Here is a 23,058-nt window from a genome sequence, read left to right on the forward strand (position 1 = left end):
AGAATGTCAATTCCAAATAAGACCCTACAGGTACTGATTCTCCCATGAGTGGCAGGCTCAAGTCATCATTAAGAGAGAATTTTATTTTAAAGGGGTCATCTTAAACTGCAAGGATGTCTGTTAACATCACAATTAAACATGCCAAAGGAGAAGCCATGTTGTCAAATGCCCACTTAACCACTCAAACATCTCAAAACCCCCTTTGCTGACCTATACCCCATTGTTTAAAGTTCTTTTTACTTTTTTTTTAAACAAGAGAAAGTAGACATGTATGTGTTGGTGAATGCTAACTGTGCGTATTCATATAGAAACACTGTAATCGCTGATCCCAATTTACAGAGAAAGGAGGAAAAGAGCTAGAATTCTATGCACTACCACAGAGGGGCCTAGTGCCCTCCAGCTTCCCACAGAGCGAAGGGAATGGAAGGGTTTCCTTTTTTCCCACAGAGCACGGTGGTGTTGATTCCATACGGTTTGTGTGAGACAGGAGGGGATCAAAATGAATTTAGAACAGAAGGGTGTAGAGATGCTTTTCCAGTTGTGTTCTGCTCAGGGTACCTCCCATAAAATAAGTCCAGAACTATGGTGTTTAACAAAAGAGACTTCAAGAACAGGGTGACTGAGCACAAGAAGGGGGGAAAAAGACTGCAGCTTGGTTCCAGGGATTGGAGAAAATTTTTTAAAAAGGAAACAAAAAAGAAGATTGGAATCCATCAGTGTTCAATTAGTCTTCTTCTCCTTCATCTTCCTCTCCTTCCTTCCCTTCATCATCATCTTCATCTTCTTCACTTTCATCCTCATCCCCTTCATCAATATCTTCCAATCCTCCTCCTCCCTCCTCCTCCCTCCTCCTCCTCCCTCCTCCTCCCTCCTCCTCCTCCTCCCTCCTCCTCCTCCTCCTCCTCCTCCTTCTTCATCATTTTCTTCTTCTTCTCCTTCCCCCTCTCATCATCCATATCAGGAACCAAGTAGTACTGAAATGGATTTGGCCAAATATCATCTTTGATGACCTCTCCTAACTCATCTGCACCTGCATCAGCATGGTCGGTAAATCAGGTAAAGAAGTTCTAGGGTTCTTCATGCTGATGTTTCCTACTGGCTTTATTCAGTGTTTGACTTGAAAGTTTTAAAAAATCTTTTCCAGATTTCCATTTGATTTCAGTGGACTTTGAAGATGGATCACCATTCTCATTCAGATGAAATCCTTTGGAGGGAACTTTATTTTCGAAGTAAGGATTTTCATTAAAATAATAACCTATTTGGTAACCTGATTTTATGTCTTCAAATTCTGTCACTTTGACTCTGGTGAAATAATGCAATGCCTCTTCATCTTCCTCCCCAACCAGCGCAGACACTTGTGGATGGTTAACAAATGCTGTTACCCAAATATTTGGGATTTTGGCGATCAATTCTGACCTCTTCTGAAAAAATGGTTGGCACAATTGTTGTATTTCTGTTCTACTTTCAATATCTCCTCACTGGCTTGTTCATTAAGTCTATTTCATTTTGTACTTCATCAATATGTTCACTTGCTTCTTGTTGTTCTCTTTCTCCCTTGGGCAGGCCTTGTGAGGCCAATGCTGCCTCAGACTTGGTCAGAGAGGTGAGCAGAGACTGGCGCTTGGGGTCCATGACACAAGGGAAGTCCTAGCACCAGCCCAGGATCATCTTGAGCCACAGGAAGCAGCTCAGCAACATCTAAGCTTCATTTTCTATGCCTATAAAGAGGGCATAATAATCACTCCCTCAAATTGTTGATGTGAATGTAATAAAAGCATTATATGCATAGGTCCTTTCACATAGTATATGAACAACAAAGGAAAAGTATTACATTTATGGTGGCTTGGGGATGGTTCAGAAAGACTTTATAAGGAGGTGGGATCTTGTAGGACCTAACCTGGATTCTATACAAACAGCAAATTCTACAGAAAGAAGACTTTTTTTTTTGTAGGCAATGAAAAGCAAGACACTCACTGCAGTCATGAGAGTGATATGAACAAAATTAAATATAAAAAAGCAGACTCATAAGCCAATTCCTTTGTGCTTCTTCTATGTAGTCTCATAACATTTTGTACATAAGAGTTTTTAAAGATCTAGTTCCCTCCCTGAAAACAAGAAATGTGTCATTCGCGACTGAGACTGTTCTCAGGATTAAATACAATGCTTGCACACAGTAGGCACTTAGATATGATATTAAGTGGAAAAATAAAAGGATCTTTGTGGATATCTTGAGATCTCTGATCTCAAGATTCAGCAGCAGGTTTAATCAAAGATAGATTTTGTGTGACAGTCTCATTGGTACTCATTATCAATAGGTTATCTTTTTTCTCCTATAAGGTAGCTATTTTTATTTGAGCCACAACTGGAAGATTGTTTTAGATCTTTGGCAAATAAAGGCAAAAACTTTATTCTTTTTTGGCTTAAGAAATTAAAGAATAAACTATTCTCAAAAGGAAGTTAAAATGAATTGGAAAAATGTAACTTTATTACTTCCATAATTAGCTATTTATTAAAAGTGGGATAGATCTCTGAGGAATTCTTTAAAGTAGTACAAAATCCTAAGATAAAAACAAGTCCAATGACTCTTCCAACACCTTCTGGAAATTAATTTATATAAGAAATATTCTTATAACTTAAGTACTTTTTGTATAAAAAGTGCTTTTTGCCCTCTTATACAGCTTCATTATCTTATTTTATTTTATATTTTGGTGTTTTGAGCTAGGGTCTCGCTACAAAGTTCAGGGTGGACTTGCACTAACTATGTAGCCTAGGTTGGCCTGAAACTCATGGTGATCCTCCTGCCTCAGCCTCCCGAGTGCTGGGATTACAGGCATATGCCACCTGGCTATCAACATATATCTTGAACACAATCTTGATTTAAAAAAACATAGCCTTACTTTTTACACAGCTGAAATTTTAAGATATATTAAATGCATTTTGAAAAAGTGCTATGGATAATGGCAATACCTCTCTCTCTCTCTCTCTCTCTCTCTCTCTCTCTCTCTGTCTCCCTCTCTCCCTCTCCTTTTGTAGTGCTGAGCATCAAACCCATGGATTTGTACATGCTAGCCAAGCACTCTACCACTGAGCTACATCCCCAGACCTCTGCTTCTCTTCACCATTCTTGAAACCATCAAAACAGCAGTTTCCCTTCTTCTCCTGTTTCCATACTTTTTATTATCCAATCAGTATTTCATATTAAATTGTTGAAATATCAGCTGCACAGTATTTCACATATAGGTATATCATTGTTTATTTAACCAGTTCTCTATGAATCAGTAGTGCTCAATGGAGGAATGGGAGAGATTTTGTTCCCCCACCCCAGTGGACATTTGGTATCATCTGCAATCATTGTGGTGTTGAGGGGTGAGTGCTATTGGCGGCTAGCAGGCAAAGGCCAGGGATGCTGTTAGACATCCCACAATGCATAGGACAATGGCACAACAAAGAATTATCTGGTCCAAAATATCAATTAGTTCTGACAGTAACATCTGCTATTGGTAGACAGGTGGGCTATTTCCAATCTTTGGCTAATATAAACAATGCTTCAACAAACATTCTTTGAGTTTGTCATTTTGTAAAAATGTAAATGTATTTTAGGGTAAATTGCTAGAAGTGAGATTGCCAAGTTGAAGGATAAGTGCAATAATACTCTCCAAATGCCCTTTATAGGGATGTGAATTTTGCACTTCCAACAGTAGTTCATTTTTACAATTTCAACAAAGTATATAGTCACACTTTTATTTTTTAGTAATCTGAGAAGAGCAGGATATTACTTAAGATAGTTTTGATTTGCAATTATCTTATAACATCTTTTCATATGGTTAATGGCCATTTGAATTTCATTTTCAGTTGCCTTACTAAGATAGTTATCAGAATGCTAGATGATACAATCTATACTTTTTTCAAGGCATTTGGAGATAAAAAAAATTCAAGGATCTATATTCCAAGCCAATGTTTCAGAAAGAGAATTATCAAAAGGCAGGGAGACTGGCAAGCCCCATGTCCAAATAGCCTGAAGAGGGTTTGAGCCACAGTAAGGAGCTAAATCTAGAATCTGTCAGGGTAGTCAAAGTTGGAACAAAAATATATTGTGCACAAAAGCTAATAGTATGTGAGATGACTAACATAACAGTAGCTAGTTTAGAGAGAACAAAGGCTAAGTAGACCACCTGGGCTAACCTGTTTACTTCTTCACACAATTTTGTTTTTACTTCTACTTATATAGCATTTAACTTGTATTGTAAGTTCTGTATTACTGTTTTCTTCACTTAAGAAGGAAGGTAGATCTACAAAGCCTTTTTGATTTCTGTATCTTCAGCTTCTAATACTGTGCCTAGCACTAAACTAACCATTATTAGAGGAAACGAAGGGAGAGAAAGATTTGTTTTTGCTCTTGATCATTTTTTATTATATCTGGTGCTGATACTGATATTTTGCTTCAGCCCTCCTTCATTTCAGGTTAAGTAATTGGTTTTATAGTCTATGTAACATTCTCCATCTCTAAACATGCTAGTTAACTCTGATAATTGAAATATTTATGCCCATCTAGCCTAAGTTATGAATATACTTGGGTGATTGTGCAGCATATGCAGTTTTATTTATGCCTTGGTGACCAGAAACTCAGGATATGATGGAATCCTGCTCTTGTAAAAAACAAATAACAAAACAATTCATGTTGGTAGAGAAAATTTAAACTATAGGTTAGTTATTAAGGTAGCTGAAGTAGAGTAAGTAATGCATTCCTTTAAGATTTACCTTTCCCATAACTCTTCTTGTTTAAGGTGATGGCTAACTGACCCTTTGACATGTAACCTAGCTGTAGATAACATTTAACCTGGAGAAAAACAAAGTAGAAATGTTTGGGTAGTTTACAATATATGTGTTTTAAGTGCCATCTGTTTGTTATATGTCTATGACTATAACCATTAACAGGAACTAGTTGTAAAAGGGAAACAGAAATTTTACTGACTAAGACCACCAGGAATGAGGTAATGGCTAAAAGAAGATATAAAAGGAAATGTTAAAACAAAGGACAGTGCAGACACTGATCAGATGAGTTTCTGACAGTCCCGCCTGCTTGCAAGTAAAGATTTTGTTTTTTCACCCAAATTCTGGGTCTCCGTGCATTTCTTTCTGCAATTCTGGCACATTTGGTTCCATTTTGGTTTCAGGAATAGGGAAAGAAGCGGCCCTTTTGGGCATTGGCCTGAGCCCCACCAGAGGGAGCGGCTCTCTGCCTCCTTGAGAGGAATGGTGTGCTCCTGGAACTGATTTCCTAGGCTCCCCAACAGGACACAGAGGCCCACTCACTGGGTGCAGACCAGCAATACTCCCAAAGTCATTCCTGGAAGCAAGCATCACCTTGATCCCCAAAACAGAGAAAGACCCAACTGAAAAGGAGAACTATAGGCCAATCTCACTAATGAACATAGATGCAAAAATCCTTAATAAGATATTGGCAAATAGAATGCAGAAGATCATCAAGAAGATCATACACCCTGATCAAGTGGGATTCATCCCAGGGATGCAGGGATGGTTCAACATACACAAATTAATCAATGTAATACACTATATCAATAGAGCCAAGGACAAATACCATATGATTATCTCCATAGATGCAGAAAAAGCATTTGACAAAATCCAACTTGCATTTATGATTAAAAACCCTATAAAAAATTGGAATAGATGGTCTCTACCTCAAACTGATAAAAGCCATCTATGAAAAACCAACAGCCAGTATCATACTAAATGGTCAAAAACTGAAATCCTTCACACTAAAAAAAGGAACAAGACAAGGATATCCACTATCACCACTCTTGTTCAATATAGTTCTGGAAACATTAGCTACGGCAATTAGACAAGAGAAAGAAATAAAAGGAATAAAGATAGGAAACGAAGAAGTCAAATTGTCATTATTTGTAGATGACATGATACTCTATATAGAAGACCCCAAGAACTCCACCAAAAGTCTTCTAGACTTAATAACCAAATTCAGTCAAGTAGCTGGTTACAAGGTCAACACACAAAAATCAATAGCTTTCCTCTATAAGAACGACAGACTCACTGAGAGAGAAATAGGGCAAATAATTCCTTTCACAATAGCATCCAAAAAACTGAAATACCTAGGAATCAACGTAACGAAAGAAATCAAAGACCTCTTCTCTGAAAACTATAGCACTCTGAAAAGAGAGATTGAAGATGATATCAGAAAACGGAAAGACACCCCCTGCTCCTGGGTAGGAAAGATCAACATAGTGAAAACGCCATACTGCCAAAACTGCTACATAGATTCAATGCAATCCCAATTGAAATCCCAGCAGCATACTTCATAGACCTCGAGAAAACAATCCAAAAATTCATTTGGAACAAGAAGAGACCCAGAATAGCAAAAGCAATTCTAGGTAACAGAGACATGGCAGGGGGTGTCACAATCCCCAACCTGCAACTCTGCTACAAAGCCACTGTGATAAAAACAGCATGGTACTGGCAAAGAAACAGACCTGAGGACCAGTGGAACAGATTAGAAAATGCAGAAACAACACCAGACCCACTCAGACATCTCATCTTCGACAAAGGAGCCAAACACCCTCACTGGAGGAAAGATAGCCTCTTTAAAAAATGGTGCTGGAAAAATTGGGCTTCAACTTGCCAAAGATTAAAACTAGACCTATATCTCTCACCATGCACTAAACTAAAATCAAAATGGATTAAAGATCTAAATATTAAAATAGAAACGCTGAGCCAGCTGGAAGAGAGCTTAGGAAGAACTCTTGAAGACACTGGTGAAGGAAAAGATTTTATGAACAAAACCTCAGTTCCCCGTGAACTAGCACAAACAATCAACAAGTGGGATCTCTTCTTATTACAAAGCTTCTGCACAGCAAGAGAAACCACCAGCAATGTGAAGAGACAACCCACAATGTGGGAAAAAATCATCACCTGCTTTTCCTCGGACAAATGGAACTTAAAAAGATCAGACCTCCCAAATTTAAAGACCCAATCCAAAAATGGGCATCTGAAATGAAGAGACATTTCTCAGACAAAGAAGTAGAAACAGCAAATAAATACATGAAAAAATGTTCAACATCACTGGTCATTAGAGAGATTCAAATGAAAACAACACTGAGATTTCACCTCACTCCAGAAAGAATGGCTGCTATCATGAAATTAACCAATAACAAATGCTGGCAGGGCTCTAGGGAAAGAGGAACCCTGCTCCACTGCTGGTGGGAGTGTAGACTGGTGCAACCACTGTGGAAATCAGTATGGAGATACTTCAAAGAACTAGGACTGGAAGTTCCATTTGACCCCTCTCTTCCCCTGCTGGGTATCTTCCCCAAAGTACTAAAAGAATCATACCACAGTGATATATGTGTGCCCATGTTCATAGCAGCACAATTTGTAATAGCTAAAACTTGGAAACAGCCCAAATACCCATCATCTGGAGACTGGATAAAGAAAAATGTGGTTTTTAAATAAAATGGAGTACTACTCAGCCATAAAAAATGAGAAATTAGAGACATTTATAGCTAAATGGATGCATATTGAGGCGATACTCTTAAGTGAAATAAATAGGACACACATGTGTAAATACCAAATAGTTTCTCTGGTGTGAGAAACTGAAAGTGTAAATAAGGACTAAAAGGTATAATAGATAATGTGAAATAGGAAGAAAAGGGGCAAAGGGGAAGGGGAAGTGGGAGGGGCAGGGGAAAAGAAAGAAGGGAATGGAATTAATATGAGAAAATGGAAAAATGGAAACAAAATCTTGGTAAATAGGGTGGGATGGACGGGTTGAAGGGAGGGCTGGGCAAAGGTGAAAAATAAGAACCAAGAGAGATTATGTAAAGGTACAAATTTCCAATGATGAATGTCATTATATTGCATACCTAAAATGTACCAATGATTAGAATGAATAATCGATAATGCAAAATAGGAAGAAAAGGTCCAAAGGGGTAGGGGTAGTGGGAGGGGCAGGGGAAAGGAAAGAAGGGAAAGGAAAAATTATGAGAAATGTAAAAAAATGGAAATAAGGTTTTTGTAAACAGGGAAGGCTGGAGGGGGTGAAGGGAGGGCTAGGAATGAGAAAAATATAAGAACCACGATGCATCATGTAAAGGTACAAGTTCCCAATGAGAAATGTTAATGTTTTGTATACCTAAAATGTACCAATAAAGGAATTTAAGTTAAAAAAAAAAGAGTCATGATAGTGGGTTTCTCATGGCATCCAGTCTCTTTTATGCCATCTACATCTCGTGGGAGCCCATGAGAAGTTATACATATGGAAGTCCTGGAAATTATTTGGCACTGTCCTGGGATCTTGTGATTGACAGGTCCTGCTTATTTTCTAGTCAGCTTTACCACTGTCTATCTCCTATCTCATAGTCACTTGTGCTTAGAAATGGACTGTGTAGTTTTTTTGGTAGCAGATGCACAAATATGCAAAAGTATCATGTTTTAGTATTGAGAAATTAACCCTCAAAAAATTGAGTGGAGGGCTTGAGATGTAGATTCATTGCAGAAATCTTTGATAGCATATGGAAAGATCTGTGTTCAAACACATTATTACAAAAAAGTAAAAGAAAAAGATTGAGTTAAATTGAAATTAATTGCACTGAAATCAGAATCTAGAAGACATATCTGTATTACCATGTGCACTGAAGAATTGTTCTCAATAGACATCTTGTGAAAACTATAAATCCTCTTCAATGGTTTTGTTAATGAATTTTCAGTTGCTATAAAAACAATAACCGGCATAATTTAAAAGAACAAAAGAATGACTTAGGGTCAGTTTCAGAAGCTTCAGTCCTTTACCAACCTGTTTCATTGCTTACTGTTCTATGAAAAGGCAGAAACACCATTAGAGAATAGGATGGTGAGGAAACCTGGTTACTCTCATTTTACCTAGGAAGGAGTATGGAGAAATGGAACTAATCATTCTAGAGCATATTCCCAATTACCTTCTTCCTGTAAAAACATCAATAATCTACAGAAGAGGCCAGCATCTGCATGTTATGCTTAATATCAAAACAATCACCTTGCATCAAAGCCTACAGAATGAGGCATTTAGAGGCTCTTTTATTCCATAAAATGTTTGGATGCGCACGAATAGTATGGTTTGTTATACAATGACATATTTTTTAGTCTCAAAAATATATCTTTCTATTCATGACAATATGTATTAATGTGGAGATTATTAAGTGAAATACTTCAACTAAAAACTACACCATAATCACATTTGTACTTAGCACTTCCAATTTTTAACTGAAGCAGAGAGTTCAGTGATCCTTTTCAGAGTTTGGAAACTGAGAGGTTATAGAAAAGTTAAACATTTTTCTAATATAGTACAAACAGTTTCTGGAGGTCTCTGGTGACTATGATGAATGTTGTAGTGTCCCTCATACATTTGAAGTTGTTAACAGAGTAGTTTTTAATGTTTTCCCCATATACTCAAATAATAACTGTATTAGGTGTTACATATGTTAACTAGACAATTTGAGTGAGTCATTTCTCAATATAGACATATATTTACACATTTAATTGTAAAACTTCAATATGTGCAGTTTTTCTAGACTATTTTGCCTCAAATAAATGAATTAAATATTATCAATTTAAGCAAAGTTAGAATTATTGTTGCAAATGTTTCTAAAAATTCAAATGTTTTCTGTATTTTCAGAAGAGTAGTGTATTATTAACTTAATTTCTGAAAAAGAATGGCAATATTTTAATCAAATTTATGCTTGATTCATTTGAAATGCAAAAGAATTGCTTTGGGATTATAATTTGGGAAATAATTGACATTATCTATCATTAGGGTTTCCCACACATGACTGTAAGCTATACATGTGTTCAGAAAATTTTCTACAGTTTTGGTTGTTCACTTGTTTTATCTTTGTAAATATTGCATGCTTGTTGCTGTTTGCTGAAGATTTTCTTACAGAGATTTTTAATATATTTTATAGAGATGCCTATGTTTCCCTTGGACCTCATCTGTGGGTCCCTAGGTACTTAACATTTTGAATTCCATGTTGAACTTTTTTGTCATAGGCTTCATCTAAATCTACTGACACTGACTCAGTAGAGCAGCAATCCATTGCACGAACTTCCACTGGTAACCCATGCCCATAATTGTATGACTTAGTGAGGGAAACAAAATTGGTAAACACCTACACCTGGGTAGGAACAGCATTGAGATTGGAATAGCAAGTGAAAATACTGTTTTTCCCTCTCTGCCTGCTCCCATTGCTGCTGCTATACCATTCATGAATGAAATGTTTATAGCCACTGGTTTTTAAATTGCAGCTGCCCTAAACAAATTATCAAAAAGTGATTGCTAACAAAAATACATTATTTCTCACAACTTCAGAAGTTGATGAATCCAAGTATCGGAGACTGATTAGACCTCCAATCACCTGACCAAGGATATGGCGGCCGGATAACAAAAGAAAAGACAAGATCCTTACTGCATAAGTGGGGGACCCAGGATGGTCAGAGCTCCTATTAGGCTAAGACATCACCTCCTGGAGCTTGCCACTATTTGTTGAATATATAACTTCTTGAAGGGGCAAGGGGTGGTGCAAGGAAAAGTGGAGTGGAGAACACTGATGCAAGCAGGGCCCTAGCAACAAGGGAATGAGACATTCTAGCAGAACAGTTCACAGACCAATGGAAAATTAGTTTTTTCCTATAGATTAATTTCTGCATCTATAGAAGTTTTATGTATAAGTCATGCTGCCCTTAGCTGCACTGTTGTCTTGCCATCCAAGATGTCACAGCAGCACAGATCATTGAGACCTCTGCTATAACCAGTGGCATGGGGAGTTTTTTCTTTCCCACATACCAACTGCTGGCTCTTCTTGTGGGCTAATAGGCAGACTCAGACTTTTAATATGAGAAGCCAATTTATAAATTTGCAGCTTGCTCAGGATGGTCTCCATCATCCAAGGTCAAGGCACTCAGAGTTTAAATGCCTGGTAAAACGTTGGTCCCCTCTAGCTGTGTCCTCACAAGGCAAGAAAGGGTTTGGCCTTTTGTATTTGCATGCATCTTATTATTAAAGGCTCGGACCTCATGACCTTATTCATTCTCAAATTCTCCACCCCCTCATACTCTCATGAAGGGGAGTAATATTTTACACATGAAATTTGGGAAAGCATGGCTATTCAGAGTACAAGCCAATTATAATGCAACTCAAGATGTCATGAAGCAAATGAGACTTTAATTTCCTAAACAAAATACAAGTTTGACTACCTTTACTATTGAGATTAGCATAACAGAGATCACTGACAGAAAGGAAAATTGTTTCCATGTTTATGAAAGACTTTGATGTTATCAGGCCCTTCCTTGTGTTTCTTGTCTTTATCCCAAAGAACCATAGCCAAGAAGTATCATATGTGATGGAAGAAGAACGTTGAAAAGACCGCTTAAGATCTCATCACAGGAAATGAGTAGTATCACCACAGTGTGATGGCAAGATTCAACCTTTCTTTTCCCATTAAGTTTATTGGTACATTTTAGGTATAAAATACAGTTACATTTATCATTGGGTTCTTGTACCATTACATGAGTATCTTGGTAAGATTCAACCTTACAATGACAGCCCCATGCAATATCTTTCCTATGTGAATTCTCTCCCCTCTCCCCATTTCCTGTCCAAAGTGGTTGTAGGTTTTAGCAGTGCCATTTCTATTCCCTTACCTCCAGTATCTGACTGCTAACAAGTCCATTTCTTTTAGTTCTCCACAACAAATATCATATTCTCAAAAGGTAATACCCCTACCTTATCATTTTCCCTCTTTACCTACCACTTTACCCTGTTCTCATTGGCCTTTTGCTCTGGAAAACTCAAAATACGCTGTAAGTTTGGAGGAGAACCATGTCACCTCTCTCTTCTATATATTGAAAATCTGCTTGTATTGTGTGTGTTTTAAAGGCTAGATTTGTTCATCTTCTATCCATACCAAAGTTTCAATCCTGTATTCAATGCCCTGTTACTATACACTTAGAAAGTTGGTGCTTCTACATACAGGACATTGTTTGTAGATGAGATTATTTTATCTAATAAAGTCCAGTTCTTTTGACACATTAGTTCTTGCTGAAGCACCAGAAGATAGAAACATTACTGTCCTAATATTACACAGCTGAAGACAAGATGAAAGACATACTTGTATGTTCAGATAGAATACTGGATCTCTGAAATTGCTATCTAGTTCAACTGGGAGATTTACATTATGATATCTTGTTAATGGTTGTGGTTGCCCATGATTTCTACTGGCTCAAAGCGGCAGAATCCTGGTGCACTAACCAGGAGTGGTGTATCCAAAAAGCCCTGTCCACATACATTGGCTTAGAGACTTCTAGGACTTAAAAGGATACAAATGCAAAACCACAAGTATATGGGACCATAAAAATGCCTTTGAAGAGTTACTACTGTAGTAATAGGAAGCTTAAATTGGGGAGGGGGGTGTTTAAGACAGGGTCTTGCTATGTAGCTCAGGCTGGATTTGAACTCGCTATGTAGTTCGAGCTGATCTTGAACTTGTGATGATTCTCTTGCCTCAGGCTCCTGAGTGCTGGGACTACAGGCATGCACCACCACACTTAACTTCTAATTATTTTGAATATGTGCAGATAGAAATTTTAGGATATTATTCTGAGCCAACATTTTTAGAGATATTTGCATGGTTTCACATAAGGTATTGCCAGGAAAAGCTACATATTTTGTAGATATTTGGTATGGGCTTTTTTGAGTCTACATGTAGAAGTAAAATTGATAGGCAATACTGCATGGCTCTGTCAGTTTGCATGAATATGGTAAAACGATTTGCACAGGGTCTGCAGCAATGTGTTTGTTTTAAGCATGAGTTCATGGCAAGGTGTCTCTCAGTGTAGAGTTTGTTCTGCCTGCCAAGAAAACAGAATGTAGAGAAAAATAGATATTTGGGGTAGACCCAGAAGAAGTATTGAGTGTAGGTGTGGCTGTCCTGAACTATGATGAGTTTCAAGATTTGTGACTGATGTGGGATGCAGTATGGACAGTGTAAAGTATTTCATGGAAATAAGAGAAGTTTACACATTTTACCTACATCACTTCTTACAGCAAATAGGTAATGTCTTTCTACATCTGCAATAAATTCTTCACTGCAGGAAACATCAACTGTATCTCCAATGATTTCCCTGAATTCTGACCTTGTTTCATGTCAAAGTCTGAATCCACAAGTATAAAATCATGCTATTCTGTTAGAACGCTTCCATGTCTTATACTTGTCAAATTTGGGTTTTAGGGTAATTCACTTTTGGTCTACTTGGTTACAAATTTATATTCTCAGAATTTACCATTCTGTTCTTTTTTTCTTATTTATTGGAATAAATCACAAGACTTAGGATAACACTTAACTTATTGTTACCTCTGAAAGAGGAAATACTTCAAAAACAGTACAGTGGAAAAGATGCATGGCAAGATGTGAGGCAAGGATAGAGTGAGTCTTGCATACTTCACCTGGAGGTGTCAAACTCCTTGTGCTGCCTAGGCCTCATTGAGATGACATAAATTGCTAGATTCCCTAAAAGTACCCCACATGCCAAAATAATTTTAGGGTGTTTAGGAAGGCAATGAAAATCTGAAGAATGGCTTATCGTTGCTGGAGATGAGCATCAGTATTAGAGCATTTGCCATTTATGCTTAGTCTCTTGTGCTACATCCAAAGCAATGCAGTCAACTGTGCTGCAATAAACATGGGTCCACATACATCTCTGTGGTATGATTCTTGTACTTCTTTTGGGAAAAATACCCAGCAGGGGAATGTATAGCTGGGTCAAATGGGACCTCCAGCCCTAGGTCTTTGAGGTATGTCCACACTGATTTCCATAGTGGTTGCACCAGTCTGCACTCCCACCAACAATGGAGAAGGGTTCCTTTCTCTCCACAGCCCCGCCAGCATTTGCTGTTGGTTGATTTCTTGAAAGCAGCCACGCTTTCTGGGGTGAGGTGGAATCTCAGTGTTGTTTTCATCTGCATCTTTCGAATGACCAGTGATGTTGAACATTTTTTCATACGTTTATTTGCTGCTTTTACTTCTTCGTCTGAGAAATGTCTGTTCATTTCAGATGCCCATTTTTGAATTGGGTCTTTGAATTTGGGGAGTCTGACTTTTTTCAGTTCTTTGTATATCCTCGATAGTAGCCCTTTGTCTGATTTATTGTTGGCATTTCAGTCGGCATTGCATTAAATCGATGTAGCAGTTTTGGAAGTGTGGCCATTTTCACTATATTGATTCTTCCTACCGAGGAACAAGGGATGTCTTTCCATTTTCTTATATCCTCCTCAGCCTCCATTTTCAGGGGGCTGTAGTTTTCAGTGTAGAGGTCTTTTGCTTCCTTTGTTAGACTGAATCCTAGCTATTTCATATTTCTGGATGCTCTTGTAAAAGGAATTGTTTCCCTAATTTCTCTCTCAGTGAGTCTGCTATTGGTGTATAAGAAGGCTATTGTTTTTTGAGTGTTGACCTTATATACAGCTACTCTACTGAATCTGTCAATGAAGTCTAGAAGTCTTGCGGTCAAGGTTTTTGGGTCTTCTATGTAAAGTATCTTATCATCAGCAAATAATGAGAGCTTAACTTCTTCCTTTCCTGTCTTTATTCCTTTTATTTCTTTCACTTTTTTAATTGCTGTGGCTAATGTTTCCAGAAGTATATTGAACAGGAGTGGTGATAGTGGGCATTCTTGTCTTGTTCCTGGTTTGAGTGTGAAGGATTTCAGTTTTTGGCCATTTAGTATGATGTTGGCTGTTGGTTTTTCATAGATAGCCTTAATCAGGTTGAGATAAAGACCTTCTATTCCAATTTAATGTAGGGTTTTTACCATGAATGGGTGTTCGATTTTGTCGAGTGCCTTTTCTGCATCTATTGAGATGATCATTTGGTTTTTGTCCTTGACTCTGTTACTATACTTTATTACATTTATTGATGAACGAATGTTGAACCAACCTTGCATCCCTGGGATAAACCCGACTTGGTCAGGGTGTGTGATCTCGTTGATGACCATCTGTATTTTGTTTGGCAGTATCTTGTTGAGGATTTGTGCATCTGTGTTCATTGGGGAGACTGGCCTGTAGTTCTCTTTTTGGGTTGGGTCTTTCCCTGGTTTTGGAATCAAAGTCACCCTTGCTTCCAGGAATGAGTTTGGAAGCCTTGCTTCCCTTTCAACTTCCTTGATGAGTTGCAAGAGTAATGAAGTTAGTTCTTTATTTTATTATTTTTTTTTGTATTAAATTCTTTTATTGGTACATTGTAGGTATACAACACAATTACATTTCTCATTGGGAATTGTACCTTTATATAGTGCATCTTGGTTCTTATTTTTTCCCCATTCCTAGCCCTCCCTTCACGCCCTCCACCCTTCCCTATTTACAAAGATTTTATTTCCATTTTTTCCATTTCTCATCATTTTTTCCTTTCCCTTCTTTCCTTTCCCCTGCCCCTCCCACTACCCCTACCCCTTTGGACCTTTTCTTCCTATTTTACATTATCGATTATTCATTCTAATCATTGGTACATTTTAGGTATACAATATAATGACATTCATCATTGGAAATTTGCACCTTTAGTCTCTCTTGGTTCTTGTTTTTCACCTTTGCCCAGCCCTCCCTTCAACCCCTCCAGCCCTATTTACAAAGATTTTGTTCCTATTTTTCCATTTTCTCATATTAATCCCATTCCCTTCTATTCTTTTCCTTAGCCCTCCCACTTCCTTCCCCTTTGACCCTTTTCTTATTTCACATGACCTATTATACGTTTAGTCCTTATTTACACTTTCAGTTTCTCACACCAGAGAAACTATTTGGTATTTACACATGTGTGTCCTATTTATTTCACTTAAGAGTATTGCCTCAATGTGCATCCACTTAGCTATAAATGTCTCTAATTTCTCATTTTTTATGGCTGAGTAGTACTCCATTTTATTAAAAAACCACATTTTCTTTATCCAGTCTCCAGTTGATGGGCATTTGGGCTGTTTCCAAGTTTTAGCTATTACAAACTGTGCTGCTATGAACATGGGTGCACATACATCACTGTGGTATATGGGTGCACATATATCACTTTTAATTCTTTGGGGAAGATCCCCAGCAGTGGAATAGCGGGGTCAAATGGGATTTCCAGTCCTAGTTCTTTGAGGTATCTCCATACTGATTTCCACAGTGGTTGCACCAGTCTACACTCCCACCAGCAGTGGAGCAGGGTTCCTCTTTCCCCACAGCCCCACCAGCATTTGTTATTGGTTGATTTCATGATAGGAGCCATTCTATCTGGAGTGAAGTGGAATCTCAGTGTTGTTTTCATTTGCATCTCTCAAATGACCAGTGACGGTGAACATTTTTTCATGTATTTATTTGCTATTTCTACTTCTTTGTCTGAGAAATGTCTGTTCATTTCAGATGCCCATTTTTGGATTGGGTCTTTAAATTTGGGAGGTCTGATCTTTTTAAGTTCTTTATAGATTCGAGATAGTAGATCTTTGTCTGAGGAAGAGCAGGTGAAGATTTTTTCTCACATTGTGGGTTGTCTCTTCACACTGCTGGTGGTTTCTCTTGCTGTGCAGAAGCTTTTTAATAAGAAGAGATCCCATTTGTTGATTGTTTGTGCTAGTTCACAGGCAACTGAGGTTTTGTTCATAAAATCTTTTCCTACACCGATGTCTTCAAGGGTTCTACCTAACCTCTGTTCCAACTGGTTCAGAGTTTCTATTTTAACATTTAGATCTTTAATCCATTTTGATTTTAGTTTAGTGCATGGTGACAGATACAGGTCTAGTTTTAATCTTTGGCAAGTTGAAGCCCAATTTTTCCAGCACCATTTATTAAAGAGGCTATCTTTCCTCCAGTGAGGGTGTTTGGCTCCTTTGTCGAAGATGAGATGTCTGAGTGTGTCTGGCATTGTTTCTGCATCTTCTAATCTGTTCCACTGGTCCTCAGGTCTGTTTCTTTGCCAGTACCATGCTGTTTTAATCACAGTGGCTTTGTAGTAGAGTTGCAGGTTGGGGATTGTGATACCCCCTGCCATGTCTCTGTTACCTAGAATTGCTTTTGCTATTCTGGGTCTCTTCTTGTTCCAAATGAATTTTTGGATTGTTTTCTCGAGGTCTATGAAGTATGCTGCTGGGATCTCAATTGGAATTGCATTAAATCTATATGGCAGTTTTGGAAGTATGGCCATTTTCACTATATTAATCCTTCCTACCCAGGAGCAGGGGATGTCTGTCCATTTTCTGATATCATCTTCAATCTCTCTTTTCAGAGTGCCATAGTTTTCAGAGAAGAGGTCTTTGACTTCTTTCGTTAGGATGATTCCTAGGTATTTCAGTTTTTTGGATGCTATTGTGAAAGGAATTATTTGCCCTATTTCTCTCTCAGTGAGTCTGTCGTTCTTATAGAGGAAAGCTATTGATTTTTGTGTGTTGACCTTGTAACCAGCTACTTGACTGAATTTGGTTATTAAGTCTAGAAGACTTTTGGTGGAGTTCTTGGGGTCTTCTATATAGAGTATCATGTCATCTGCAAATAATGACAAGTTGACTTCTTCATTTCCTATCTTTATTCCTTTTATTTCTTTCTCTTGTCTGATTGCCGTGGCTAATGTTTCCAGAACTATACTGAACAAGAGTGGTGATAGTGGACATCCTTGTCTTGTTCGTGATTTTAGTGTGAAGTATTTCAGTTTTTGACCATTTAGTATGATATTGGCTGTTGATTTTTCATAGATGGCTTCTATCAGTTTGAGGTAGAGACCATCTATTCCAATTTTTTGTAGAGTTTTTATCATAAATGCATGTTGGACTTTGTCAAATGCTTTTTCTGTGTCTATGGAGATAATCATATGGTTTTTGTCCTCGGCTCTATTGATATAGTGTATTACATTAATTGATTTTCATATATTGAACCATCCCTGCATCCCTGGGATGAATCCCACTTGATCAGGGTGTATGATCTTCTTGATGATCTTCTGCATTCTGTTTGCCAGTATCTTATTAAGGATTTTTGCATCTATGTTCATTAGTGAGATTGGCCTATAGTTGTCTTTTTCAGTTGGGTCTTTCTCTGCTTTGGGGATCAAGGTGATGCTTGCTTCCAGGAATGAATTTGGGAGTATTGCTTCCCTTTCAATTTCATTGAAGAGTTTCAACAGTAGTGGCAGCAGTTCCTCTCTAAATGTCTTGTAGAATTCAGCAGTGAAGCCATCAGGGCCCAGGCTTTTCTTAGGTGATAAGTTTTTAATTACATTTTCAATTTCATTGGTTGATATTGGGTTGTTCAGAATTTTTAGGTCTTCTTCATTCAACTTTGGTAATTCATTTGTATCTAGGAATCTGTCCATTTCTTCTGTGTTGTCCATCTTATTGGCGTATAGGTTCTGGAAGTAGGTATTGATGATCATCTGGATTTCTGCTGGGTCTGTTGTAGATTCACCCTTTTCATTCCTAATTGCATGGATTTTGGCCTTTTCTTTGCTTTTTCTGACAAGGTTGACTAAAGGTTTATCAATTTTGTTGATTCTTTCAAAGAACCAACTCTTGGCTTCATTGATTTTTTGTATCGTTCTCTTAGTCTCCATTGCATTGATTTCTCCTCTGATCTTTATAATTTCCTCCCTTGTATGAGCTTTGGGGTTGTCCTGCTCTTCTTTTTCTAGAAGCTTGAGGTTCAGCATCAGGTTGTTTAATTGGGCTCACTCTGTTTTCCTAATATGCATATTTACTGCTATGAATTTCCCTCGTAAAACTGCTTTCATTGTGTCCCATAGATTCCGATATGTTGTATTGTCATTGTCATTTAATTGAAGGAACTGTCTGATTTCTTCTTTAATTTCTTGTGACCCATTGGTTATTCAGAAGTGTGTTGTTCAATTTCCAAGTGCTTATGAAATTTTTTGAGTTTCTTTTGCTATGTATCTCCACTTTCATCGCACTATGGTCTGATAATATACAGGGGATAACTTCAATTCCTTTGCACTTACTTAAACATGTTCTGTGTGTGAGTATGTGGTCTATTTTGGAGAATGACCCGTGTGCAGCTGAGAAGAGTGTGTATTCTGATTTTGTGGGGTGGAAGACTCTGTAAACATCTGTTAAGTTCATTTGTTCAAGAGTTCAATTGAGTTCTAGTATTTCATTACTTATTTTTTGTCTAGTTGATCTATCTATTTGTGACAGTCGGGTGTTGAGGTACCCCACTACAATTGTATTAGCGCATATATGGCTTTTCATGTCCGTTAGTATTTGTTTTATATAGTTGGGCACAGTAGTGTTTGGTGCATAGATATTTATGATTGTCATCTCTTCCTCTTGGATTCTTCCCTTTACAAGGATGTAGTGTCCTTCTTCATCTCTCTTAATTAGTGTTGGTTTGAAATCCACTTGATCTGCAAAGAGGATAGCTACTGCTGCTTTTTTTCAGGTTCCTGTCACATGGAGTATTGTTTTCCACCCTTTAACTTTCAGTCTATGAGTTTCCTTTTGAATGAAGTGTGTTTCTTGTATGCAGCATATTGTTGGATTTTGCTTCTTGACCCATTCTGCCAGTCTATTTCTTTTGATTGGTGAATTGAGACCATTAACATTGATGGTTATAACTGAAATGTATTGACTTGTCATTGCCATGACTTTTTCTTTTTGTTGGGTTCTCCCCCTTTACATTTAATTTCTTGTCATGCCAGATGGGTTCCTTCTGCTTTGCTTCCTGGGGTTGTGATCCTCAATGTCTGTTCCTAGGATATTGTGTAAAATTCTTTGGAGTGCTTGTTTGGTATTCACAAAGTTCCTAAAGTGCTCTTTGTCATGAAAGTATCTTATTTCTCCATCCATTTTGAAAGATAGTTTTGCAGGGTACATCAATCTGGGTTGGAGGCTGTTTTCTTTTAGGGCTTGGAATATGTCACTCCAAGCTCTTCTTGCCTTGATGGTTTGTGTTGAGAAGTCTTCTGTCATTCTGATGGGCTTTCCTTTGTATGTGATTTGTTTCTTTTCTTTGACTACTTGGAGAACTTTGTTCTTCTGTTCTGTTTCTGGAATCTTAACAATTATATGCCTATGTGTAGATTTTTTTTGATCAAGGCTATTTGGAGTCCTATATGCGTCAGTTATCTGTATGTCAAGCTCTTTTCCCCTGCTTGGGAAGTTTTCTGCCATTACTTCTGTGAAGAGATTTTTTATGTCATCTGCACTCTCTCCTGTTTCTTCATTGAGCCCAATCAGTCTTATGTTATTCTTTTTTGCATCATCCAGCAGGTGCTGGATTGATTTCTCATGTTTCCTTATAATTTTGAAGCAATTTTTCTTTTCCTGGTCACTAATTGCAATCTTATCTTCTATATCTGAAATTCTGTCCTCACACTGGCTCATTCTGCTGTGTAGACTTTCAATGGAGTTTTTCATGTCCTGGAAATCTATTTGCATCTGTTTTATGGATTCCATTTGTTTCCTATGTTGGGATTCCATCATGTTCCTCAGCTCCTCTCTAGATTTATTAATCATGTCTTGCACTAGGGACACAATTTCTCCTGTTATCTGAGAAATTATTTCTGATTTCATTTTTTCTAGATCCCCTTTTGTTGCCAGTTCAGTGGGTCCAGGTTGTTGAGTATCAGAGGGTTCCATCTCATTTCCCTTTGGGGTTGCTGTAGGTGATCTGGAAGTCTGGTTTTGAGACTTATTTATGTGTTTTCTCATTTCGACTGGGGCAGGGGGCTATTAGCGCCTGCACAGATTACCTCCTCTGAGCTGGGTGAGGTGGGACAGGGCCCGGGAGCAGAGATAGGGATGGTGACCCAAAAGCCCTTTCCTGTGGGCTGGGAGCAGCTGGAGGAATGTTGGCCGGGAAATCCCTTCCTCTGAACCAGGAGCAGTGGGATGGTGGCTCAGAAGCCCCTCCCTCTGGGCCAGAGTGGTGGGAGGGATGGTGGTCCAGAAGCCCCTTCCTCTGGGCCAGGAGTAGCGGGACAGAAGGTGGCCCAAAAGCCCTTTCCTCTGGGCTGGGAGCAGCGGGAGGGATGGTGACCGGGAAGCCCCTTCCTCTGGACCAGGAACAGTGGGACGATGGCTCAGAAACCCCTACCTCTGGGCCGGGAACAGTGGGACTCAGTACCTCGGTCTGGTGGTCTGGTGTCCTCTGCGCCTTGGTAATGTGGAATCAGGTGGCTGCCTGTCTGCAGTGGGGTGATACGGTGTCTTCCGCGTGACTCAGGACCTCGGTAGGGCGTGCACAGACTTGCCTGTCTGCAGCGCGCTGATTCAGCGTGTGTTCCGCGCGACTGGGGACCTCGGCAGGGTGTGGGCAGACCTGCCTCAAGTTAGTTCTTTAAATGTCTGGTAGAATTCAGCAGTGAAGCCGTCAGGACCTGGGCTTTTCTCTGTTGGTAATTTTTTTTATTACATTTTCAATTTCACTCCTTGTAATTGGTGTGTTTAGAATTTCTATATCTTTTTCATTTAACTTTGGCAATTCATATGTATCTAGGAATCTGTCCATTTCTTCTGTGTTTTCCATTTTAGTAGAGTACAGGTTCTTGAAGTAGGTATTGATGATACTCTGGATGTCTGCAGGTTCTGTTGTGACTTCCCCTTTTTCATTTTTCATTGCATGGATTTGAGTCTTTTCTTTCCTTTTTGTGATAAGGTTGGCTAAAGGTTTATCGATTTTATTCTTTCCAAAAACCAACTCTGATTCCTTCATTTTTTGTATCATTCTCTTAGTCTCCATTGCATTGATTTCTGCTCTGATCTTTATAATTTGCTCTCTTGTGCAGGCTTTGGGTTTGTTATTCTCTTCTTTTTGTAGGAGTCTGAGGTTCTGCATTAGGGTATTTATCTGAGTTCTCTCTGTTATTCCTAATATGGGCATTCGCTGCTATGAATTTCCCAGGCAGAACTGCTTTCATTGTGTCCCATAGATTCCTGTATGTTGTACTGGCATTTTCATTTACTTGCAGAAACTGTCTAATTTCTTCCTTAATTTCCTCTGTGACCCATTGGTTGTTCAGGAGGGTGTTATTCAATTTCCAGGTGTTTGTGGGAGTTTTGCAGTTTCTCATGCCATTGATTTCCAATTTTATGGCACTATGGTCTGAGAATATACAGGGGGTAATTTCAGTTCTTTTACAGTGACTTAGACATGTCCTGTGAGCTAGCATGTGTTCTATTTTGGAGAATTACCGGTGTGCAGCTGAAAAGAATGTGTATTCTGATTTTGTGGGGTAGAACACTCTGTAAATACCTATTAAGTCCATTTGTTCAATAGCTTGGTTCCATTCTAGAATTTTGTTGTTAATTTTTGTCTAGATGATCTGTCTATTTGTGATAGTGGGCTATTAAGGTGCCCCACTATAACTGTATTAGTGCTTGTTTGGTTTTTCATGTCCATTAATATTTATTTTGTATAGTTGGGGGCATTTGTATTTGGTGCATATATATTGAGGATTGTCATCTCTTCTCCTTGGATTGTTCCCTTCACAAGGATGTAATGACCATCTTTGTCTCTCTTAATTAAGTGTGGTTTGAAATCTACTTTGTCTGCAAATGAGATTGGTACCCCTGCTTTTTTCTGGGTTCCTGTTGCGCAGAGAGCCGTTTTCCATCCTTTTACTTTGTCTATGAGTTTCTTTCTGAGTTAGGTGTGTTTTTTGTATACAGCATATTGGTGGATTTTGCTTCTTAATCCATTCCGTCAGTCTCCTTCTTTTGACTGGTGAATTGAGGCCATTAACGTTGATAGTTATAATTGATAGATATTGACTCCAATTTGTCATTTCCCTTTAGTTTCTTACCTTGTCTGGTGGCTTCCCTCTGTTGAGCCTCATGGCGTTGTGACCTTCGTTGCCTTTTTCCAGGATATTGCTTAGAATTGTTTGGAGTGCTGGTTTGGTGTTCATGAAATTTCTCAGGTGTTCTTTGTCATGGAAGTATCTAATTTCCCCATTGATTTTGAAAGATAATTTTGCAGGATCCAACAGTCTAGGTTGGAAGTTATTTTCTTTGAGGCTTGAAATACTTCACTCCAGGCTCTCC

General features: G+C 38.4%; 1 pseudogene; it reads right to left on the bottom strand.

The window, feature by feature from the left end:
• Positions 1-602: 602 nt before the first annotated feature.
• On the bottom strand, positions 603-1,847 carry LOC101697567 (protein SET-like; annotated as a pseudogene).
• Between the last annotated feature and the right edge of the window lie 21,211 nt (positions 1,848-23,058).

The sequence above is a fragment of the Heterocephalus glaber genome, unplaced genomic scaffold (assembly GCF_053883595.1).
Source record: "Heterocephalus glaber isolate CG9 unplaced genomic scaffold, H.glaber_assembly_v1.0 deba00001442, whole genome shotgun sequence".
NCBI classification, from domain to species: Eukaryota; Metazoa; Chordata; class Mammalia; order Rodentia; family Bathyergidae; genus Heterocephalus; species Heterocephalus glaber.